The sequence below is a fragment of the Stegostoma tigrinum genome, chromosome 22, assembly GCF_030684315.1.
Source record: "Stegostoma tigrinum isolate sSteTig4 chromosome 22, sSteTig4.hap1, whole genome shotgun sequence".
NCBI classification, from domain to species: Eukaryota; Metazoa; Chordata; class Chondrichthyes; order Orectolobiformes; family Stegostomatidae; genus Stegostoma; species Stegostoma tigrinum.
The window spans coordinates 49564755-49583034 of NC_081375.1; the positions used below are offsets into that span (position 1 = coordinate 49564755).

Below are 18280 nucleotides of genomic sequence, written 5' to 3' on the forward strand. Positions count from 1 at the left end.
GTGCCAGTGTGTGCCAGTATTGAGTCTCAGTATTCAATGTGTGTTCAGTGCCAGCATTGAGTCTCTGTATTGAATGGGTGTTCAGTGTCAGTATTGAGTCTCAGTATTGAATGGGTGTTCAGTGCCAGCATGTGCCAGCATTGATTTTCAGTATTAAATGGATGTTCAGTGCCAGTGTGTGCCAGTATTGAGTCTCAGTATTCAATGTGTGTTCAGTGCCAGCATTGAGTCTCTGTATTGAATGGGTGTTCAATGCCAGTGTGTGCCAGCATTGAGTTTCTGTATTGAATGGGTGTTCAATGCCAGTGTGGCAGTATTGAGTTGCAGTATTGAATGGGTGTTCAATGCCAGTGTGTGCCAGCATTGAGTTTCCGTATTCAATAGGTGTTCAGTGCCAGTGTGTGCCAGCATTAAGTCTCAGTATTGAATGGGCCTTCAGTGCCAGTATTGAGTCTCAGTATTGAATGGGTGTTCCATGCCAGTATGTGCCAGGATTGAGTTTCCGTATTGAATGGGTGTTCAGTGCCAGTGTGTGCGAGCATTGAGTTTTAGTATTGAATGCGTGTTCAGTGAAAGTTTGTGCCAGTACTGAGTCTCCGTCTTGAATGGGTGTTCAATGCCAGTGTGTGCCAGTATTGAGTTTTCGTATTGAATGGGTGTTCAATGCCAGTGTGTGCCAGCATTGAGTTTCCGTGTTCAATGTGTATTCAGTGCCAGTGTGTGCCAGCATTGAGTCTCCGTATTGACTGTTTGTTCAGTGCCAGTATTGAGTTTCAGTATTGAATGGGTGTTCAGTGCCAGTGTGTGCCCGCATTGAGTCTCAGTATTGAATGGGCGTTCAGTGCCAGTATTGAGTTTCAGTATTGAATAGGTGTTCAGTGCCAGTGTGTGCCATTATTGAGTCTCAGTATTGAATGGGTGTTCAGTGCCAGTGTGTGCCAGCATTGATTTTCAGTATTAAATGGGTGATCAGTGCCAGTGTGTGCCAGCATTGAGTCTCAGTATTGAATGGGTGTTCAGTGCCAGCATTGAGTCTCAGTACTGAATGGGTGTTCAATGCCAGTGTGTTCCAGTATTGAGGTTCTGCATTGAATGGGTGTTCAATGCCAGTGTGCCAGTATTGAGTTTCCGTATTGAATGGGTGTTCAATGCCAGTGTGTGCCAGCACTGAGGTTCCGTATTCAATGGGTATTCAGTGCCCGCATTGAGTCTCAGTATTGAATGGGTGTTCAGTGCCCGCATTGAGTCTCAGTATTGAATGGGTGTTCAGTGACAGTATTGAGTTTCAGTATTGAATGGGTGTTCAGTGCCAGCATTGAGTCTCAGTATTGAATGGGCCTTCAGTGCCAGTATTGAGTCTCAGTATTGAATGGGTGTTCAGTGCCATTATGTGCCAGTATTGAGTTTCAGTATTGAATGGGTGTTCAGTGCCAGTGTGTGCCAGCATTAAGTCTCAGTATTGAATGGGCCTTCAGTGCCAGTATTGAGTCTCAGTATTGAATGGGTGTTCAATGCCATTATGTGCCAGGATTGAGTTTCCGTATTGAATGGGTGTTCAGTGACAGTGTGTGCCAGCATTGAGTTTCAGTATTGAATAGGTGTTCAGTGCCAGTGTGTGCGAGCATTGAGTCTCAGGATTGAATGGTTGTTCAGTGCCAGTGTTGAGTTTCAGTATTGAATGGGTGTTCAGTGCCAGTGTGCGCCAGCATTGAGTCTCAGTATTAAATGGGTGTTCAGTGCCAGTGCGTGCGAGCATTGAGATTTAGTATTGAATGCGTGTTCAGTGAAAGTTTGTGCCAGTACTGAGTCTCATTATTGAATGGGTGTTCAAAGCCAGTGTGTGCCATGATTGAGTTTCCGTATTGAATGGGTTTTCAATGCCAGTGTGTGCCAGCATTGAGTTTCAGTATTGAATGAGTGTTCACTGCCAGCATTGACTTTCAGTATTAAATGAGTGTTCAGAGCCAGTGTGTGCCAGCATTGAGTCTCCGTATTGAATGGGTGTTCAGTGCCAGTGTTGAGTCTCAGTATTGAATGGGTGATCAGTGCCAGTGTGTGCCAGCATTGAGTCTCAGTATTGAATGGGTGTTCAGTGCCAGCATTGAGTCTCAGTACTGAATGGGTGTTCAAGGCCAGTGTGTGCCAGTATTGAGGTTCTGCATTGAATGGGTGTTCAATGCCAGTGTGCCAGTATTGAGTTTCCGTATTGAATGGGTGTTCAATGCCAGTGTGTGCCAGCACTGAGGTTCCGTATTCAATGGGTATTCAGTGCCCGCATTGAGTCTCAGTATTGAATGGGTGTTCAGTGACAGTATTGAGTTTCAGTATTGAATGGGTGTTCAGTGCCAGTGTGTGCCAGCATTGAGTCTCAGTATTGAATGGGCCTTCAGTGCCAGTATTGAGTCTCAGTATTGAATGGGTGTTCAGTGCCAGTGTGTGCCAGCATTGAGTTTCAGTATTGAATGGGTCTTCAGTGCTAGTGTGTGCCAGCATTGAGTCTCAGTATTGAATGGGTGTTCAGTGTCAGTATTGAGTCTCAGTATTGAATGGGTGTTCAGTGCCAGCATGTGCCAGCATTGATTTTCAGTATTAAATGGATGTTCAGTGCCAGTGTGTGCCAGTATTGAGTCTCAGTATTCAATGTGTGTTCAGTGCCAGCATTGAGTCTCTGTATTGAATGGGTGTTCAATGCCAGTGTGTGCCAGCATTGAGTTGCAGTATTGAATGGGTGTTCAGTGCCAGCATTGAGTCTCAGTGTTGAATGGGTGTTCAATGCCAGTGTGTGCCAGCATTGAGTTGCAGTATTGAATGGGTGTTCAGTGCCAGCATTGAGTCTCAGTATTGAATGGGTGTTCAGTGCCAGTGCGTGCGAGCATTGAGTCTCAGTATTGAATGGGTGTTCAGTGCCAGTATGTGCCAGTATTGAGTTTCAGTATTGAATGGGTGTTCAGTGACAGTGTGTGCCAGCATTGAGTTTCAGTATTGAATAGGTGTTCAGTGCCAGTGTGTGCGAGCATTGAGTTTCAGTGTTGAATGGGTGTTCAATGCCAGTGTGAGCCAGCATTGAGTTTCAGGACTGAATGCGTGTTCAGTGCCAGTTTGTGCCAGTACTGAGTGTCAGTATTGAATGGGTGGTCAATGCCAGTGTGTGCCAGTATTGAGTTTCTGTATTGAATGGGTGTTCAATGCCAGTGTGGCAGTATTGAGTTGCAGTATTGAATGGGTGTTCAATGCCAGTGTGTGCCAGCATTGAGTTTCCGTATTCAGTAGGTGTTCAGTGCCAGTGTGTGCCAGCATTAAGTCTCAGTATTGAATGGGCCTTCAGTGCCAGTATTGAGTCTCAGTATTGAATGGGTGTTTCATGCCAGTATGTGCCAGGATTGAGTTTCCGTATTGAATGGGTGTTCAGTGACAGTGTGTGCCAGCATTGAGTTTCAGTATTGAATAGGTGTTCAGTGCCAGTGTGTGCGAGCATTGAGTCTCAGGATTGAATGGTTGTTCAGTGCCAGTATTGAGTTTCAGCATTGAATGGGTGTTCAGTGCCAGTTTGTGCCAGTACTGAGTGTCAGTATTGAATGGGTGGTCAATGCCAGTGTGTGCCAGTATTGAGTTTCTGTATTGAATGGGTGTTCAATGCCAGTGTGGCAGTATTGAGTTGCAGTATTGAATGGGTGTTCAATGCCAGTGTGTGCCAGCATTGAGTTTCCGTATTCAATAGGTGTTCAGTGCCAGTGTGTGCCAGCATTAAGTCTCAGTATTGAATGGGCCTTCAGTGCCAGTATTGAGTCTCAGTATTGAATGGGTGTTCCATGCCAGTATGTGCCAGGATTGAGTTTCCGTATTGAATGGGTGTTCAGTGCCAGTGTGTGCGAGCATTGAGTTTTAGTATTGAATGCGTGTTCAGTGAAACTTTGTGCCAGTACTGAGTCTCCGTATTGAATGGGTGTTCAATGCCAGTGTGTGCCAGTATTGAGTTTTCGTATTGAATGGGTGTTCAATGCCAGTGTGTGCCAGCATTGAGTTTCCGTGTTCAATGTGTATTCAGTGCCAGTGTGTGCCAGCATTGAGTCTCCGTATTGAATGTTTGTTCAGTGCCAGTATTGAGTTTCAGTATTGAATGGGTGTTCAGTGCCAGTGTGTGCCAGTATTGAGTTTCAGTATTGAATGGGTGTTCAGTGCCAGTGTGTGCCAGCATTGAGTCTCAGTATTGAATGGGTATTCATTGCCAGTGTGTGCCAGCATTGATTTTCAGTATTAAATGGGTGTTCAGTGCCAGTTTGTGCCAGCATTGTGTCTCAGTTTTGAATGGGTGTTCAGTGCCAGCATTGAATCTCAGTATTGAATGGGTGTTCAGTGCCAGTATTGAGTTTCCGTATTGAATGGGTGTTCAGTGCCAGTGTGTGCCAGCATTAAGTCTCAGTATTGAATGGGTGTTCAGTGCCAGTATTGAGTCTCAGTATTTAATGGGTGTTCAGTGCCAGTATTGAGTTTCTGTATTGAATGGGTGTTCAGTGCCAGTGTGTGCCAGCATTAAGTCTCAGTATTGAATGGGCCTTCAGTGCCAGTATTGAGTCTCAGTATTGAATGGGTGTTCAATGCCATTATGTGCCAGGATTGAGTTTCCGTATTGAATGGGTGTTCAGTGACAGTGTGTGCCAGCATTGAGTTTCAGTATTGAATAGGTGTTCAGTGCCAGTGTGTGCGAGCATTGAGTCTCAGGATTGAATGGTTGTTCAGTGCCAGTATTGAGTTTCAGTATTGAATGGGTGTTCAGTGCCAGTGTGCGCCAGCATTGAGTCTCAGCATTAAATGGGTGTTCAGTGCCAGTGCGTGCGAGCATTGAGATTTAGTATTGAATGCGTGTTCAGTGAAAGTTTGTGCCAGTACTGAGTCTCATTATTGAATGGGTGTTCAATGCCAGTGTGTGCCATTATTGAGTTTCCGTATTGAATGGGTTTTCAATGCCAGTGTGTGCCAGCATTGAGTTTCAGTATTGAATGAGTGTTCACTGCCAGCATTGATTTTCAGTATTAAATGAGTGTTCAGAGCCAGTGTGTGCCAGCATTGAGTCTCCGTATTGAATGGGTGTTCAGTGCCATTGTGTGCCAGCATTGAGTTTCAGTATTGAATGGGTGTTCAGTGCCAGTGTGTGCCAGCATCGAGTCTCAGTATTGAACGGGAGATCAGTGTCAGTATTGAGTCTCAGTATTGAATGGGTGTACAGTGCCAGTGTGTGCCAGCATTGAGTCTCAGTATTGAATGGGTGTTCAGTGCCAGTGCGTGCAAGCATTGAGTCTCAGTATTGAATGGGTGTTCAGTGCCAGTGTGTGCCAGCATTGAGTCTCAGTATTGAATGGGTGTTCAGTGCCAGTGCGTGCGAGCATTGAGTCTCAGTATTGAATGGGTGTTCAGTGCCAGTGTGTGCCAGCATTGAGTTTCAGTATTGAATGGGTGTTCAGTGCTAGTGTGTGCCAGCATTGAGTCTCAGTATTGAATGGGTGTTCAGTGTCAGTATTGAGTCTCAGTATTGAATGGGTGTTCAGTGCCAGCATGTGCCAGCATTGATTTTCAGTATTAAATGGATGTTCAGTGCCAGTGTGTGCCAGTATTGAGTCTCAGTATTCAATGTGTGTTCAGTGCCAGCATTGAGTCTCTGTATTGAATGGGTGTTCAGTGTCAGTATTGAGTCTCAGTATTGAATGGGTGTTCAGTGCCAGCATGTGCCAGCATTGATTTTCAGTATTAAATGGATGTTCAGTGCCAGTGTGTGCCAGTATTGAGTCTCAGTATTCAATGTGTGTTCAGTGCCAGCATTGAGTCTCTGTATTGAATGGGTGTTCAATGCCAGTGTGTGCCAGCATTGAGTTGCAGTATTGAATGGGTGTTCAGTGCCAGCATTGAGTCTCAGTGTTGAATGGGTGTTCAATGCCAGTGTGTGCCAGCATTGAGTTGCAGTATTGAATGGGTGTTCAGTGCCAGCATTGAGTCTCAGTATTGAATGGGTGTTCAGTGCCAGTGCGTGCGAGCATTGAGTCTCAGTATTGAATGGGTGTTCAGTGCCAGTATGTGCCAGTATTGAGTTTCAGTATTGAATGGGTGTTCAGTGACAGTGTGTGCCAGCATTGAGTTTCAGTATTGAATAGGTGTTCAGTGCCAGTGTGTGCGAGCATTGAGTTTCAGTGTTGAATGGGTGTTCAATGCCAGTGTGAGCCAGCATTGAGTTTCAGTACTGAATGCGTGTTCAGTGCCAGTTTGTGCCAGTACTGAGTGTCAGTATTGAATGGGTGGTCAATGCCAGTGTGTGCCAATATTGAGTTTCTGTATTGAATGGGTGTTCAATGCCAGTGTGGCAGTATTGAGTTGCAGTATTGAATGGGTGTTCAGTGACAGTGTGTGCCAGCATTGAGTTTCAGTATTGAATAGGTGTTCAGTGTCAGTGTGTGCCAGCATTGTGTCTCAGTTTTGAATGGGTGTTCAATGCCAGTGTGAGCCAGCATTGAGTTTCAGTACTGAATGCGTGTTCAGTGTCAGTTTGTGCCAGTACTGAGTGTCAGTATTGAATGGGTGGTCAATGCCAGTGTGTGCCAATATTGAGTTTCTGTATTGAATGGGTGTTCAATGCCAGTGTGGCAGTATTGAGTTGCAGTATTGAATGGGTGTTCAATGCCAGTGTGTGCCAGCATTGAATTTCCGTATTCAATAGGTGTTCAGTGCCAGTGTGTGCCAGCATTAAGTCTCAGTATTGAATGGGCCTTCAGTGCCAGTATTGAGTCTCAGTATTGAATGGGCGTTCCATGCCAGTATGTGCCAGGATTGAGTTTCCGTATTGAATGGGTGTTCAGTGCCAGTGTGTGCGAGCATTGAGTTTTAGTATTGAATGCGTGTTCAGTGAAAGTTTGTGCCAGTACTGAGTCTCCGTATTGAATGGGTGTTCAATGCCAGTGTGTGCCAGTATTGAGTTTTCGTATTGAATGGGTGTTCAATGCCAGTGTGTGCCAGCATTGAGTTTCCGTGTTCAATGTGTATTCAGTGCCAGTGTGTGCCAGCATTGAGTCTCCGTATTGAATGTTTGTTCAGTGCCAGTATTGAGTTTCAGTATTGAATTGGTGTTCAGTGCCAGTGTGTGCCAGTATTGAGTTTCAGTATTGAATGGGTGTTCAGTGCCAGTGTGTGCCAGCATTGAGTCTCAGTATTGAATGGGTATTCATTGCCAGTGTGTGCCAGCATTGATTTTCAGTATTAAATGGGTGTTCAGTGCCAGTTTGTGCCAGCATTGTGTCTCTGTTTTGAATGGGTGTTCAGTGCCAGCATTGAATCTCAGTATTGAATGGGTGTTCAGTGCCAGTATTGAGTTTCCGTATTGAATGGGTGTTCAGTGCCAGTGTGTGCCAGCATTAAGTCTCAGTATTGAATGGGTGTTCAGTGCCAGTATTGAGTCTCAGTATTTAATGGGTGTTCAGTGCCAGTATTGAGTTTCTGTATTGAATGGGTGTTCAGTGCCAGTGTGTGCCAGCATTAAGTCTCAGTATTGAATGGGCCTTCAGTGCCAGTATTGAGTCTCAGTATTGAATGGGTGTTCAATGCCATTATGTGCCAGGATTGAGTTTCCGTATTGAATGGGTGTTCAGTGACAGTGTGTGCCAGCATTGAGTTTCAGTATTGAATAGGTGTTCAGTGCCAGTGTGTGCGAGCATTGAGTCTCAGGATTGAATGGTTGTTCAGTGCCAGTATTGAGTTTCAGTATTGAATGGGTGTTCAGTGCCAGTGTGCGCCAGCATTGAGTCTCAGCATTAAATGGGCGTTCAGTGCCAGTGCGTGCGAGCATTGAGATTTAGTATTGAATGCGTGTTCAGTGAAAGTTTGTGCCAGTACTGAGTCTCATTATTGAATGGGTGTTCAATGCCAGTGTGTGCCATTTTTGAGTTTCCGTATTGAATGGGTTTTCAATGCCAGTGTGTGCCAGCATTGAGTTTCAGTATTGAATGAGTGTTCACTGCCAGCATTGATTTTCAGTATTAAATGAGTGTTCAGAGCCAGTGTGTGCCAGCATTGAGTCTCCGTATTGAATGGGTGTTCAGTGCCAGTGTTGAGTCTCAGTATTGAATGGGTGTTCAGTGCCATTGTGTGCCAGCATTGAGTTTCAGTATTGAATGGGTGTTCAGTGCCAGTGTGTGCCAGCATCGAGTCTCAGTATTGAATGGGTGATCAGTGTCAGTATTGAGTCTCAGTATTGAATGGGTGTTCAGTGCCAGTGCGTGCGAGCATTGAGTCTCAGTATTGAATGGGTGTTCAGTGCCAGTGTGTGCCAGCATTGAGTCTCAGTATTGAATGGGTGTTCAGTGCCAGTGCGTGCGAGCATTGAGTCTCAGTATTGAATGGGTGTTCAGTGCCAGTGTGTGCCAGCATTGAGTTTCAGTATTGAATGGGTGTTCAGTGCTAGTGTGTGCCAGCATTGAGTCTCAGTATTGAATGGGTGTTCAGTGTCAGTATTGAGTCTCAGTATTGAATGGGTGTTCAGTGCCAGCATGTGCCAGCATTGATTTTCAGTAATAAATGGATGTTCAGTGCCAGTGTGTGCCAGTATTGAGTCTCAGTATTCAATGTGTGTTCAGTGCCAGCATTGAGTCTCTGTATTGAATGGGTGTTCAGTGTCAGTATTGAGTCTCAGTATTGAATGGGTGTTCAGTGCCAGCATGTGCCAGCATTGATTTTCAGTATTAAATGGATGTTCAGTGCCAGTGTGTGCCAGTATTGTGTCTCAGTATTCAATGTGTGTTCAGTGCCAGCATTGAGTCTCTGTATTGAATGGGTGTTCAATGCCAGTGTGTGCCAGCATTGAGTTGCAGTATTGAATGGGTGTTCAGTGCCAGCATTGAGTCTCAGTGTTGAATGGGTGTTCAATGCCAGTGTGTGCCAGCATTGAGTTGCAGTATTGAATGGGTGTTCAGTGCCAGCATTGAGTCTCAGTATTGAATGGGTGTTCAGTGCCAGTGCGTGCGAGCATTGAGTCTCAGTATTGAATGGGTGTTCAGTGCCAGTATGTGCCAGTATTGAGTTTCAGTATTGAATGGGTGTTCAGTGACAGTGTGTGCCAGCATTGAGTTTCAGTATTGAATAGGTGTTCAGTGCCAGTGTGTGCGAGCATTGAATTTCAGTGTTGAATGGGTGTTCAATGCCAGTGTGAGCCAGCATTGAGTTTCAGTACTGAATGCGTGTTCAGTGCCAGTTTGTGCCAGTACTGAGTGTCAGTATTGAATGGGTGGTCAATGCCAGTGTGTGCCAGTATTGAGTTTCTGTATTGAATGGGTGTTCAATGCCAGTGTGGCAGTATTGAGTTGCAGTATTGAATGGGTGTTCAATGCCAGTGTGTGCCAGCATTGAGTTTCCGTATTCAATAGTTGTTCAGTGCCAGTGTGTGCCTGCATTAAGTCTCAGTATTGAATGGGCCTTCAGTGCCAGTATTGAGTCTCAGTATTGAATGGGTGTTCCATGCCAGTATGTGCCAGGATTGAGTTTCCGTATTGAATGGGTGTTCAGTGCCAGTGTGTGCGAGCATTGAGTTTTAGTATTGAATGCGTGTTCAGTGAAAGTTTGTGCCAGTACTGAGTCTCCGTATTGAATGGGTGTTCAATGCCAGTGTGTGCCAGTATTGAGTTTTCGTATTGAATGGGTGTTCAATGCCAGTGTGTGCCAGCATTGAGTTTCCGTGTTCAATGTGTATTCAGTGCCAGTGTGTGCCAGCATTGAGTCTCCGTATTGAATGTTTGTTCAGTGCCAGTATTGAGTTTCAGTATTGAATGGGTGTTCAGTGCCAGTGTGTGCCAGTATTGAGTTTCAGTATTGAATGGGTGTTCAGTGCCAGTGTGTGCCAGCATTGAGTCTCAGTATTGAATGGGTATTCATTGCCAGTGTGTGCCAGCATTGATTTTCAGTATTAAATGGGTGTTCAGTGCCAGTTTGTGCCAGCATTGTGTCTCAGTTTTGAATGGGTGTTCAGTGCCAGCATTGAATCTCAGTATTGAATGGGTGTTCAGTGCCAGTATTGAGTTTCCGTATTGAATGGGTGTTCAGTGCCAGTGTGTGCCAGCATTAAGTCTCAGTATTGAATGGGTGTTCAGTGCCAGTATTGAGTCTCAGTATTTAATGGGTGTTCAGTGCCAGTATTGAGTTTCTGTATTGAATGGGTGTTCAGTGCCAGTGTGTGCCAGCATTAAGTCTCAGTATTGAATGGGCCTTCAGTGCCAGTATTGAGTCTCAGTATTGAATGGGTGTTCAATGCCATTATGTGCCAGGATTGAGTTTCCGTATTGAATGGGTGTTCAGTGACAGTGTGTGCCAGCATTGAGTTTCAGTATTGAATAGGTGTTCAGTGCCAGTGTGTGCGAGCATTGAGTCTCAGGATTGAATGGTTGTTCAGTGCCAGTATTGAGTTTCAGTATTGAATGGGTGTTCAGTGCCAGTGTGCGCCAGCATTGAGTCTCAGCATTAAATGGGTGTTCAGTGCCAGTGCGTGCGAGCATTGAGATTTAGTATTGAATGCGTGTTCAGTGAAAGTTTGTGCCAGTACTGAGTCTCATTATTGAATGGGTGTTCAATGCCAGTGTGTGCCATTATTGAGTTTCCGTATTGAATGGGTTTTCAATGCCAGTGTGTGCCAGCATTGAGTTTCAGTATTGAATGAGTGTTCACTGCCAGCATTGATTTTCAGTATTAAATGAGTGTTCAGAGCCAGTGTGTGCCAGCATTGAGTCTCCGTATTGAATGGGTGTTCAGTGCCAGTGTTGAGTCTCAGTATTGAATGGGTGTTCAGTGCCATTGTGTGCCAGCATTGAGTTTCAGTATTGAATGGGTGTTCAGTGCCAGTGTGTGCCAGCATCGAGTCTCAGTATTGAATGGGTGTTCAGTGTCAGTATTGAGTCTCAGTATTGAATGGGTGTACAGTGCCAGTGTGTGCCAGCATTGAGTCTCAGTATTGAATGGGTGTTCAGTGCCAGTGCGTGCGAGCATTGAGTCTCAGTATTGAATGGGTGTTCAGTGCCAGTGTGTGCCAGCATTGAGTCTCAGTATTGAATGGGTGTTCAGTGCCAGTGCGTGCGAGCATTGAGTCTCAGTATTGAATGGGTGTTCAGTGCCAGTGTGTGCCAGCATTGAGTTTCAGTATTGAATGGGTGTTCTGTGCTAGTGTGTGCCAGCATTGAGTCTCAGTATTGAATGGGTGTTCAGTGTCAGTATTGAGTCTCAGTATTGAATGGGTGTTCAGTGCCCGCATGTGCCAGCATTGATTTTCAGTATTAAATGGATGTTCAGTGCCAGTGTGTGCCAGTATTGAGTCTCAGTATTCAATGTGTGTTCAGTGCCAGCATTGAGTCTCTGTATTGAATGGGTGTTCAGTGTCAGTATTGAGTCTCAGTATTGAATGGGTGTTCAGTGCCAGCATGTGCCAGCATTGATTTTCAGTATTAAATGGATGTTCAGTGCCAGTGTGTGCCAGTATTGAGTCTCAGTATTCAATGTGTGTTCAGTGCCAGCATTGAGTCTCTGTATTGAATGGGTGTTCAATGCCAGTGTGTGCCAGCATTGAGTTGCAGTATTGAATGGGTGTTCAGTGCCAGCATTGAGTCTCAGTGTTGAATGGGTGTTCAATGCCAGTGTGTGCCAGCATTGAGTTGCAGTATTGAATGGGTGTTCAGTGCCAGCATTGAGTCTCAGTATTGAATGGGTGTTCAGTGCCAGTGCGTGCGAGCATTGAGTCTCAGTATTGAATGGGTGTTCAGTGCCAGTATGTGCCAGTATTGAGTTTCAGTATTGAATGGGTGTTCAGTGACAGTGTGTGCCAGCATTGAGTTTCAGTATTGAATAGGTGTTCAGTGCCAGTGTGTGCCAGCATTGTGTCTCAGTTTTGAATGGGTGTTCAATGCCAGTGTGAGCCAGCATTGAGTTTCAGTACTGAATGCGTGTTCAGTGCCAGTTTGTGCCAGTACTGAGTGTCAGTATTGAATGGGTGGTCAATGCCAGTGTGTGCCAATATTGAGTTACTGTATTGAATGGGTGTTCAATGCCAGTGTGGCAGTATTGAGTTGCAGTATTGAATGGGTGTTCAATGCCAGTGTGTGCCAGCATTGAGTTTCCGTATTCAATAGGTGTTCAGTGCCAGTGTGTGCCAGCATTAAGTCTCAGTATTGAATGGGCCTTCAGTGCCAGTATTGAGTCTCAGTATTGAATGGGTGTTCCATGCCAGTATGTGCCAGGATTGAGTTTCCGTATTGAATGGGTGTTCAGTGCCAGTGTGTGCGAGCATTGAGTTTTAGTATTGAATGCGTGTTCAGTGAAAGTTTGTGCCAGTACTGAGTCTCCGTATTGAATGGGTGTTCAATGCCAGTGTGTGCCAGTATTGAGTTTTCGTATTGAATGGGTGTTCAATGCCAGTGTGTGCCAGCATTGAGTTTCCGTGTTCAATGTGTATTCAGTGCCAGTGTGTGCCAGCATTGAGTCTCCGTATTGAATGTTTGTTCAGTGCCAGTATTGAGTTTCAGTATTGAATGGGTGTTCAGTGCCAGTGTGTGCCAGTATTGAGTCTCAGTATTGAATGGGTGTTCAGTGCCAGTGTGTGCCAGCATTGAGTCTCAGTATTGAATGGGTATTCATTGCCAGTATGTGCCAGCATTGATTTTCAGTATTAAATGGGTGTTCAGTGCCAGTTTGTGCCAGCATTGTGTCTCAGTTTTGAATGGGTGTTCAGTGCCAGCATTGAGTCTCAGTATTGAATGGGTGTTCAGTGCCAGTATTGAGTTTCCGTATTGAATGGGTGTTCAGTGCCAGTGTGTGCCAGCATTAAGTCTCAGTATTGAATGGGTGTTCAGTGCCAGTATTGAGTCTCAGTATTTAATGGGTGTTCAGTGCCAGTATTGAGTTTCTGTATTGAATGGGTGTTCAGTGCCAGTGTGTGCCAGCATTAAGTCTCAGTATTGAATGGGCATCCAGTGCCAGTATTGAGTCTCAGTATTGAATGGGTGTTCAATGCCAGGAGGTTACGGAATTCAGTTTCCGTTTTGAATGGGTGTTCAGTGACAGTGTGTGGCAGCTTTGAGTTTCAGTATTGAATAGGTGTACAGTGCCAGTGTGTGCGAGCATTGAGTTTTAGTATTGAATGGGTGTTCAATGCCTGTGTGTGCCAGTATTGAGTTTTCGTATTGAATGGGTGTTCAATGCCAGTTTGTGCCAGCATTGAGTTTCCGTATTCAATGGGTATTCAGTGCCAGTGTGTGCCAGGATTGAGTCTCTGGATTGAATGGCTATTCAATGCCAGTATGTGCCAGGATTGAGTTTCCGCATTGAATGGGTGTTCAGTGACAGTGTGTGCCAGCATTGAGTTTCAGTATTGAATAGGTCTTCAGTGCCATTGTGCGCAAGCATTGAATTTTAGTATTGAATGCGTGTTCAGTGAAAGTTTGTGCCAGTACTGAGTCTCGGTATTGAATGGGTGTTCAATGCCAGTGTGTGCCAATATTGAGTTTCCATATTGAATGGGATTTCAATGCCAGTTTGTGCCAGCATTGAGTTTCCGTATTGAATGGGTGTTCAATGCCAGCGTGTGCCAGCATTGAGTTTCCGTATTCAATGGGTATTCAGTGCCAGTGTGTGCCAGGATTGAGTCTCAGGATTGAATGGTCGTTCAGTGCCAGTATTGAGTTTCAGGATTGAATGGGTGTTCAATGCCAGTGTGTGCCAGCATTGAGTTTCAGTCTTGAATGGGCGTTCAGTGCCAGTGTGTGCAGGTATTGAGCCTAAGTATTGAATGGGTGTTCAGTGCCAGTGTGTGCCAGCATTGAGTCTCAGTATTGAATGTGTGTTCGGTGCCAGTATTAAGTTTCAGTGTTAAATGGGTGTTCAGTGCCAATGTGTGCCAGCATTGAGTTTTAGTATTGAAAGGGTGTTCAGTGCCGGCATTGAGTCTCAGTATTGAATGAGTGTTCAGTGCCAGTGTGTGCCAGTATTGAGTTTCAGTATTGAATGAGTGTTCAGAGCCAGTGTGTGCCAGCATTGAGTCTCAGTATTGAATGGGTGTTCAGTGCCAGCATTGAGTCTCAGTACTAAATGGGTTTTTAATGCCAGTGTGTTCCAGTATTGAGGTGCTGCATTGAATGGGTGTTCAATGCCAGTGTGCCAGTATTGAGTTTCCGTATTGAATGGGTGTTCAATGCCAGTGTGTGCCAGCACTGAGGTTCCGTATTCAATGGGTATTCAGTGCCCGCATTGAGTCTCAGTATTGAATGGGTGTTCAGTGACAGTATTGAGTTTCAGTATTGAATGGGTGTTCAGTGCCAGTGTGTGCCAGCATTGAGTCTCAGTATTGAATGGGCCTTCAGTGCCAGTATTGAGTCTCAGTATTGAATGGGTGTTCAGTGCCAGTATTGAGTTTCAGTATTGAATGGGTGTTCAGTGCCAGTGTGTGCCAGCATTAAGTCTCAGTATTGAATGGGCCTTCAGTGCCAGTATTGAGTCTCAGTATTGAATGGGTGTTCAATGCCATTATGTGCCAGGATTGAGTTTCCGTATTGAATGGGTGTTCAGTGACAGTGTGTGCCAGCATTGGGTTTCAGTATTGAATAGATGTTCAGTGCCAGTGTGTGCGAGCATTGAGTCTCAGGATTGAATGGTTGTTCAGTGCCAGTATTGAGTTTCAGTATTGAATGGGTGTTCAGTGCCAGTGTGCGCCAGCATTGAGTCTCAGTATTAAATGGGTGTTCAGTGCCAGTGCGTGCGAGCATTGAGTTTTAGTATTGAATGCGTGTTCAGTGAAAGTTTGTGCCAGTACTGAGTCTCGTTATTGAATGGGTGTTCAATGCCAGTGTGTGCCATTATTGAGTTTCCGTATTGAATGGGTTTTCAATGCCAGTGTGTGCCAGCATTGAGTTTCAGTATTGAATGAGTATTCACTGCCAGCATTGATTTTCAGAATTAAATGAGTGTTCAGAGCCAGTGTGTGCCAGCATTGAGTCTCCGTATTGAATGGGTGTTCAGTGCCAGTGTTGAGTCTCAGTATTGAATGGGTGTTCAGTGCCATTGTGTGCCAGCATTGAGTTTCAGTATTGAATGGGTGTTCAGTGCCAGTGTGTGCCAGCATCGAGTCTCAGTATTGAATGGGTGTTCAGTGTCAGTATTGAGTCTCAGTATTGAATGGGTGTTCAGTGCCAGTGTGTGCCAGCATTGAGTCTCAGTATTGAATGGGTGTTCAGTGCCAGCATTGTGTCTCAGTATTGAATGGGTGTTCAGTGCTAGTGTATGCCAGCATTGAGTCTCAGTATTGAATGGGTGTTCAGTGTCAGTATTGAGTCTCAGTATTGAATGGGTGTTCAGTGCCAGTATTGAGTTTCAGTATTAAATGGGTGTTCAGTGCCAGCATGTGCCAGCATTGATTTTCAGTATTAAATGGATGTTCAGTGCCAGTGTGTGCCAGTATTGAGTCTCAGTATTCAATGCGTGTTCAGTGCCAGCATTGAGTCTCTGTATTGAGTGGGTGTTCAGAGCTAGCATTGAGTCTCAGTATTGAATGAATGTTCAATGGCAGTGTGTGCCAGCATTGAGTTGCAGTATTGAATGGGTGTTCAGTGCCAGCATTGAGTCTCAGTATTGAATGGGTGTTCAGTGCCAGTGCGTGCGAGCATTGAGTCTCAGTATTGAATGGGTGTTCAGTGCCAGTATGTGCCAGTATTGAGTTTCAGTATTGAATGGGTGTTCAGTGACAGTGTGTGCCAGCATTGAGTTTCAGTATTGAATAGGTGTTCAGTGCCAGTGTGTGCGAGCATTGAGTTTCAGTGTTGAATGGGTGTTCAATGCCAGTGTGAGCCAGCATTGAGTTTCAGTACTGAATGTGTGTTCAGTGCCAGTTTGTGCCAGTACTGAGTGTCAGTATTGAATGGGTGGTCAATGCCAGTGTGTGCCAGTATTGAGTTTCTGTATTGAATGGGTGTTCAATGCCAGTGTGGCAGTATTGAGTTGCAGTATTGAATGGGTGTTCAATGCCAGTGTGTGCCAGCATTGAGTTTCCGTATTCAATAGGTGTTCAGTGCCAGTGTGTGCCAGCATTAAGTCTCAGTATTGAATGGGCCTTCAGTGCCAGTATTGAGTCTCAGTATTGAATGGGTGTTCCATGCCAGTATGTGCCAGGATTGAGTTTCCGTATTGAATGGGTGTTCAGTGCCAGTGTGTGCGAGCATTGAGTTTTAGTATTGAATGCGTGTTCAGTGAAAGTTTGTGCCAGTACTGAGTCTCCGTATTGAATGGGTGTTCAATGCCAGTGTGTGCCAGTATTGAGTTTTCGTATTGAATGGGTGTTCAATGCCAGTGTGTGCCAGCATTGAGTTTCCGTGTTCAATGTGTATTCAGTGCCAGTGTGTGCCAGCATTGAGTCTCAGTATTGAATGTTTGTTCAGTGCCAGTATTGAGTTTCAGTATTGAATGGGTGTTCAGTGCCAGTGTGTGCCAGTATTGAGTTTCAGTATTGAATGGGTGTTCAGTGCCAGTGTGTGCCAGCATTGAGTCTCAGTATTGAATGGGTATTCATTGCCAGTGTGTGCCAGCATTGAGTTTCCATATTCAATGGGTATTCAGTGCCAGTTTGTGCCAGCATTGTGTCTCAGTATTGAATGGGTGTTCAGTGCCAGCATTGAGTCTCAGTATTGAATGGGTGTTCAGTGCCAGTATTGAGTTTCCGTATTGAATGGGTATTCATTGCCAGTGTGTGCCAGCATTGAGTTTCCATATTCAATGGGTATTCAGTGCCAGTTTGTGCCAGTATTGAGTCTCAGTATTTAATGGGTGTTCAGTGCCAGTATTGAGTTTCTGTTTTGAATGGGTGTTCAGTGCCAGTGTGTGCCAGCATTTAGTCTCAGTATTGAATGGGCATCCAGTGCCAGTATTGAGTCTCAGTATTGAATGGGTGTTCAATGCCAGGAGGTTACGGAATTCAGTTTCCGTTTTGAATGGGTGTTCAGTGACAGTGTGTGGCAGCATTGAGTTTCAGTATTGAATAGGTGTACAGTGCCAGTGTGTGCGAGCATTGAGTCTCAGGATTGAATGGGTGTTCAATGCCAGTTTGTGCCAGGACTGAGTTTCCGTATTGAATGGGTGTTCAGTGCCAGTGTGTGCGAGCATTGAGTTTTAGTATTGAATGCGTATTCAGTGAAAGTTTGTGCCAGTACTGAGTCTCAGTATTGAATGGGTGTTCAATGCCAGTGTGTGCCAGTGTTGAGTTTCCGTATTGAATGGGTGTTCAATGCCAGTTTGTGCCAGCATTGAGTTTCCGTATTCAATGGGTATTCAGTGCCAGTGTGTGCCAGGATTGAGTCTCAGGATTGAATGGCTGTTCAATGCCAGTATGTGCCAGGATTGAGTTTCCGTATTGAATGGGTGTTCAGTGACAGTTTGTGCCAGCATTGAGTTTCCGTATTGAATGGGTGTTCATTGCCAGCGTGTGCCAGCATTGAGTTTCCATATTCAATGGGTATTCAGTGCCAGTGTGTGCCAGGATTGAGGCTCAGGATTGAATGGTCGTTCAGTGCCAGTCTTGAGTTTCAGTATTGAATGGGTGTTCAATGCCAGTGTGTGCCAGCATTGAGTTTCAGTATTGAATGGGCGTTCAGTGCCAGTGTGTGCAGGTATTGAGCCTAAGTATTGAATGGGTGTTCAGTGCCAGCATTGAGTCTCAGTATTGAATGGGTGTTCAATGCCAGTATGTTACGGGATTGAGTTTCTGTTTTGAATGGGTGTTCAGTGACAGTGTGTGCCAGCATTGAGTTTCAGTATTGAATAGGTGTACAGTGCCAGTGTGTGCGAGCATTGAGTTTTAGTATTGAATGTGTGTTCAATGCCAGTTTGTGCCAGGACTGAGTCTCAGTATTGAATGGGTGTTCAATGCCAGTGTGTGCCAGTATTGAATTTCCGTATTGAATGGGTGTGCAATGCCAGTGTGTGCCAGTATTGAGTTTCCATCTTGAATGGGTGTTCAATGCCAGTGTGTGCCACCATTGAGTTTCCGTATGCAATGTGTATTCAGTGCCAGTGTGTTCCAGCATTGAGTCTCAGTATTGAATGGTTGTTCAGTGCCAGTATTGAGGCTCAGCATTGAATGGGTGTTCAGTGCCAGTGTGTGCCAGCATTGAGTCACAGTATTGAATGTGTGTTCAGTGCCAGCATTGAGTTTCAGTATTGAATGGGTGTTCAGTGCCAGTGTGTGCCAGCATCGAGTCTCAGTATTGAATGGGTGTTCAGTGCCAATGTG

General features: G+C 45.1%; 1 protein-coding gene across 1 annotated transcript in view; it reads right to left on the reverse strand.

Annotated features, from left to right (window-relative positions):
- The window catches only part of cacna1g (calcium channel, voltage-dependent, T type, alpha 1G subunit), a 465891-nt gene that overhangs the window by 114739 nt on the left and 332872 nt on the right, over positions 1–18280 (reverse strand). The window lies entirely within an intron of this gene.